Source organism: Acomys minous, assembly GCF_964271855.1.
Source record: "Acomys minous genome assembly, chromosome: 18".
Classification (NCBI taxonomy): Eukaryota; Metazoa; Chordata; class Mammalia; order Rodentia; family Muridae; genus Acomys; species Acomys minous.
Window position 1 is genome coordinate 3,399,287 of NC_140501.1, and position 6,684 is coordinate 3,405,970.

Genomic DNA, 6,684 nt, shown 5'->3' on the forward strand with positions numbered 1-6,684 from the left:
CCAGCACCTTCCAGCCTCTGCAGGCACCACACACACGCACACGCACACGCACACACACACACACACACACAGTGCAGACACACCCAGGCACACACATATACATGTTAATAAAAATAAATAATCGTGTGTGAGGGACTTTTGTCAAGATCTTGAAATGTCACTTTATTTTCTTTTAAAGAAACGGGCACACTTCTGGTGACTTAGCTTCTGCACTGTTTTTTGTTTTTTTGTTTAAACCTAAACTACAAGTGTTAGTAGTAAAGCCAGTGCCTTGGGTGGTGGCTTGACAGTGAACTCATTCAAAGCAAAGATGTGATTATTGTGAATCATGACGTAGCCCCGCCCTCACGCCCCACATGCTAGCAGAACATTCTGGACCCTTAGCAGGGTCACGATCAGGACAACTGACACATCTTAGAGGTACTGAAAGGAGAACCCATCCCCTCATGCCACACCCAAGGTGAGAAGGTATCTTCATCAAATTAACATACATAAAGCACTAAACTATTTTTTTCTCATTTTTTCAGCCTCTACTCTCCCTTCAATGGCAGAAGAATATTTTAACACTTCCTGCGAATATTTAAATTAGATTATGAATATGTTAATACATGCTTACATTGAAGGAATGGATGTTCCTGTTAGAATTAAATTAGTCTCTAAAACACTGAGAGGCTGTGGTGGCGTATGCCTTTAATCCTGGTGCTGGGCAGGCAGAGGCAGGTGGATCTCCACGAGTTCCAGGTCACTCTTGTCTACATAGTAAACTCCAAGCCAACCAGTGCTATATAGGTAGACCCTGCCTCATGAACTAAATATTAGATTAAATTGAAAATTGAAAATCCTCATAAGAAACAAGGACATTTCTTTCTGACCTGGACCTGTAGCTCTGTCTCTCTGCTCTCAAATGAGGCAACAACAGACTTTGGGAATAGCCCTGGGGTGCTGGGTGGAAGCCCAAGAAATCACAAGTGCTGGTCCGGTGACAGCAATTTACTCAGAGCCTCACAGCCAGCCCGGAGGAGAACACTGTCGGCAAGTAACTAGGCCAGCAGCCCCGGTGTGAGCCACACTGGGAGGAGTAAAAAGCAGTCCTCCAAACACAAAGGCTGACCTAATTTCAAGGCAGGTCGATAATAAAACATTGTCTCAAACCCAGAGAAAACAACATCTGTATTCAGATGAGCCACAGAGGAAGCAGTGAATATTTTTTGAGACCCTGGGAGAAGAATATTAAATATTTAAGAATGACCTGCTATTTGGGAACGGAGTGGTTCTGCTTGAAACGCATGCTTGACTGCTCTCAAAGACTAGCGTGGTTTTTTTTTATCAAGCTAGACTTCTGCTCTGAAAGTGATTTAGGAGACTGGCTGCCTCAAGCCTTTTCCAGGAGGAGCCAGGTTCCCCAGCGAGATGAGAAGGCAGCCAGGACCTCATGACTCAGAATGAGGAAGTGGCGGGGCGGTTCTTAGACAGGGCCAGGCCATTCCATCTGACCTTGCTCCAGCACCTCCAGCATAGGCACCTGCAGGCCACCAGGGCTTCTATTTTGGTAATATTGTTAAAGGAGTAACACTCAATAAATGGTAGAACTCTTAGAGGATACATTGTTGTTGGTACCGGCCGCTGTAATACAAGACGATGGGCAGGTGTGTCTGAGACCTGATTTTATTTTATTATTTTTTCCATATTTTAAAAATTAATTAAATATTTTTAATTTTTCTACATCTATACTTATAATATTACACATATATACAATAAACTACCTATAGCAAGAAGAACCATGACGCAATCAGGAATTATATAAATGTTACATTCTTAGTGTTTTGGCTACTTGTATTTGACTGAGACCTGATTTTTAAAATCTATTGTTGGGTTGTAAAGCCCCTTCACCCACCTGCTCACCCACTGGAGAAAGAGCACAGAGAAGCTTGCGGTCACCTAAGGCCAACAGACATTCCATCAGAACAGTCATGCTGGGGGCACCACAACCTGAGGGGACTGTGTCAAAGGGTCGCAGAGTTCCAAAGGTTGAGAGCCATTGGCACAGGGGGTTTGTTTGCTCCTTCACTCATCCTCCTTTCATTATGGAGTGAACGTCAACACTCACCAACTGTTGGTCATCCCACCTCCCCGTTCAGCCCCCTTCCCAGGTACACACAACTATTTTGAAGAAAACTCTATTTGCATCTGTAAATATTTGGTTTATTTAAGCTGTATGTGTGTACAAAACGACAATTTTGACATATGATGGCAGTATTATCTTAATCAAAAATATTTACATTGGACCTCTCCTTGATGTTTCATAAATGTTTAGGATAGTTACCTTGAGGCAGGGTCCATACCAGGTCTGGGTAGTATTATACTTTCTTTTTTTTTTTTTTTAATTTTATTTTTTATGAGGCAGGGTTTCATGTAGTCTAGACTAGCTTCAAATTTGCCATGTGGTTGAGATGGCCTTGAATTTCTGACCTCCAGTTCCCACCTCCTTAGTGCTGGGATTCCAAGCCTGAGCCACCGTGCCCAGGCAGTGTATTTGCTGCTGGGGATGCATGCAGGGTCCTGTGCATTCTGGCAGCTGTGCATATCCCCAGCCCTGAGCATAGCACTGTTTTGCTTTGTCTTTTCTTTTGTTTCCTGCCACACTGGGGTTGAACCCGTGCTGTGTACGCACCAGGCAAGGGCGAAATCACTCAGCTCATCCCTAGCTCCCACGTACTCCTTAAGGTTTTGTTTTTTTGTTTTTGTTTTTTTGTGTTTTTTTTTTAATTGTAGGTTCTTTCTAATTTTTTCCTTTTGTTTTTCTTTCTTCTTCTTCTTCACTGTGAAGAAACCAGGCCATTTGCCTTGGACAGTTTCCCACAGTTTTATTTTGCTGACTACATCCTCATGGTATTAGCATATTGCTCTGACTCCAGCATTTCCAGTAACCAGAAATTAGATTTAAAGACTTGATCTAATTCAGTCAGGATTGGAGGCAGAAAGAGGGTGTTGTACCATCTAGCAGGACCTGGGTCCTCTCTGGTCTCCGTCTGCATTCCGTGCCCGCCAGAAACTCCTTATTTGTAAACATTTGAATTTAACTGTATATTTTTAGAAGTGGTAATTCAATTCCACATATTTAACTATCTTATTTATTAATTGATTAATTTGTTGTTTTGTTCTGGTTTGTTTTTTGTTTGTTTGTTTGTTTTTCAAGACAGGGTTTCTCTGTAGCCTTGGTTGATCTGGATTCTCTTTGTAGACCGGCCACTTATTGTTTTTTTAATTAAGTTTTAAAAATATTTATTTTTATGTGTCTGAGTGTTTTCCATATGTGTCTCATACATGCCTGTCATCTGTAGAGTTCAGAGGAGGGTGTCAGGCTCATTGGAGATGGAGTTACAGACAGATGCACACCGCCATGAAGGTGCCAGGAACTTTCAAACACAGGCCCTCTGCAAGAGCAGCAGAGACCCAAAGGCGTCTCTCCAGCCCAATTCTATTGGTTGGTTGGTTGGTTGATTACAGGTTTCTTCCTGCTGGCATTGACCTCAAATTTACTGTGTAGCTGAGGTTTACCTTGAACTGTGGGTCCTCTCGTCTCTACTTCTTGAGTGCTGGGGTCACAGGCATGCACCTCAGAGCCCTGGCCTGGCTGGCTGTGTGTTGTACACAAGCGTCTTCACACTGTATCGATGCAGCTGAGCTGCTTCTCCACACTCTAATCCGACCGTCCCTTCATTTTGGATGCTGGAGCTGAAAGGGACAGGTCCAGAGGGACACAGCTCGCGCCGGAACGGTAGCAGTCCTGGTGTGGTGCCTCATACCATGATCACAGAACCTGGGAGGTGGAGGCAGGAGGATGGACAAAAGCTGGGTGACAGTCTGCTCTGCAACAGTGAGTTCCAGAGCAGCCAAGGCCATGTAGAAAGACTGTCACAGAGAGGGGTGGGCAGGCTACAGCCAGCCGTCAAATATGGGACTGTCAAACGTGGGGGAGTCAAGGCCTGGAGTACACCTCATGAGCCTGCCGCAGGAGGAAAATCAGCCCTTTATCCAAGGGATAACTAGCAAGGTGTGAGACCCACAGCAAATGCAATTGGCTAGTTCATAAGCAGCCATTTTAATTCCTAGTGGATAGTGTGGTGTGTCCTTGATGAAATGTACTGGGCGAGGCCACAGGCGCACAGCTCTCTGGGGAGAGCCAGGCAGGGGTCCTGAGCCTCACCGTGGGAACCTCAGAAGGCCCAGTGCACGGCTGGTTTGACCCGTGGCTTGACTGCAGATTCTGCTTTGTGTCTTAGGATGCTTTGGCCTCCCCTAGGAGCCTTCGGATCCGCAGACCGCTGCCCCTCCCTCAGATGACTCACTCCCGGAGGAAACAGCTTGCCTGTGGTGGGAGGAAGCGCCTTGGCTCTGCAGCTGGGCCTCCTGCACCCCGCCCCACAGCTTAGTAAGGAGCAGCATGCACTTGACTTAATATTTATATGCACACATGGGGGCTCTCTGGAATAAATGTGAAGATAAAAATAAGACACGAGGCCCAAGAGTTTATATAATTCCTTGCACGGTGAGTAAGAAACTGTGCGGGATGTGACAAGATAAGCTGTGGACAGTGACAAGCGTAACAAGGAAGGAATTGACGGGAAACGTGGGTGATGTTTTAGAAGTAAATTTGCATAGGTCCATGTATTAATTATTTGTCTGTTGCTGTGCTGAAACACCACGACCGAAGCAACTCGTAAAGGAAAGCATTTAATTGGACGTCCGGATCCAGAAGGTTAGAATCCATGACAGCTGCTCAAAGACCCTGGGGACACTTGAAACTCAAGGTCCCCCCTTCCCCCATGACACACCTCCTAACCCTTACCAAACAGTTCCTCCAAGTGGGGACCGTTCTCATCCAAACCGCCGCAGCCCACTCCCGGGCCTCCAAAGCCTTCTGGCTGTATCCTAACGGAAAACGCATTCAGTGCAACTGCAGACGTGCCTACCGTCTTTTCATGTCATCACCGTTAAAAAGTCCAAAAGTCTAAGTGTCCTCTGAGGCTAAAGGAAATCTCTTAACTATAACTCCCTCCTAAAGTCAAAACGCAATTTTTCTGCCTCCACCACAAACACATCCTCATTCCAAAAGGGAAGAAGCGAAGCCCCGGAAAGGCAGCAGGGCCAACTCCAAACCTGGTGGTCCCACTGCCCACGTCAAAGGGCGCAGACCGCTCTGCGCTTCTGTTCTGCTCCGCACCATGGCACGCTTCTCTATCCTAGGCTGGCCCCGCTCTCTCGTAGCAGCTCTCCTTGCCAGACAACACCAGCTCTGCCATCTCCAGCCTCTCAGCGTCCTCAACACAACGCAGGCATTATTCTCACAGCTTTGTACAACGGCCTCCCAGGGTCTCCTGCCCTCCCGAGACCTTCGAGCACTGACTGCCCTGCCACACACTGCCCGGCGCCCGTGGCTCTCATTAACCATGGAGGAAGATCCCACGACCCCTTTACTAATGTAGCCCTCATGACGCTAAAGCCAGAACCACGTGGACAATACTGCCAAGATCTGCAGCCCCCTGGGGATGGAGGCTGAGTGGGAGCCGCAGCTGAGGCAGCTTTTCTGTCTTTGCTGTTGCCTTTTAGGAGCAGAGGATTCCTTCGATGTCCTCCTGTCACAGGCTGGAAGCTCAGCTAGGTGGGGGCCCGTCTAGAGGTCACCCCTCCTTTACCTGCCCCCCACCCGCCCCAATTTGCATCAGGCCTTAATCACCGTATCTCCTTCAGCGCAAGCCAACATTAACTTTCCTATGGTCTTTTCCTGTACACTTTACATTTCTCTTGGCCCCACTTCATCTCTCTTCACTGTAGACCTGCATAAGAACGTATGAATGAGCCGGGCGTGGTGGCGCTCGGGAGGCAGGCAGGTTGCCGTGAGTTCTAGGCCATCCTGGTCTAAAAAGCGAGTCCAGGACAGCCAAGGCTACACAGAGAAACTCTGGCTAAAATAAAATAATAATATAAAAAATGTACGAATGACCATGTGACAGATCACTATTAGGCTGTCTTGAAATCTTCTCCACCAAAGAAATTAGCCCATTTCTTTCTGGTTTTAGTCTCAGGAAAGTTCTTAGGGAGAGGGCAGAGAGAAGTAGGATTCTTTTGCCAAAATATTTACAAGGCCAGTCTCTAGCCCAGTTATTTGTTGCTCCCCGTGGAAGCACCTGAGCTCACAGTCTGGAGAACCCTCCGCACTGGCATCTTCCCAGTTCCTACCCGGGTGGTCCTTTAAGCTCTGCTTGCAACATTCAACACTCTAGTCCATGTAGTCCCAAAACCCAGCTTGGCCAGGCCTGTCAGAGCAACAGCCCACCCATGTTAAGACAAACGGCGGCTGGGGACAAGGAGACACACAGAGGGAATTTATGGGAAATGAAGATTATTTTAGAACATAAGCTCATAGGTGCCTTTTAAGTGTCCACTCCCAGCCCCACTAGTGAGAATGTCCTCTAAAATTTTGTTTTGTTTTGTTTTGAGACAGGGTTTCTCTGTGTAGCCTTGGCTGTCCTGGACTCGCTTTGTAGACCAGTCTGGCCTCAAACTCACAGTGATCCACCTGTCTCTGCTTCCCAAGTGCTGGGATTAAAGGCGTGCGCCACCACGCCTGGATAAAAATTGTTTTAATTTAAAATTATATGTATGTGTGGGTGGGATGGTATG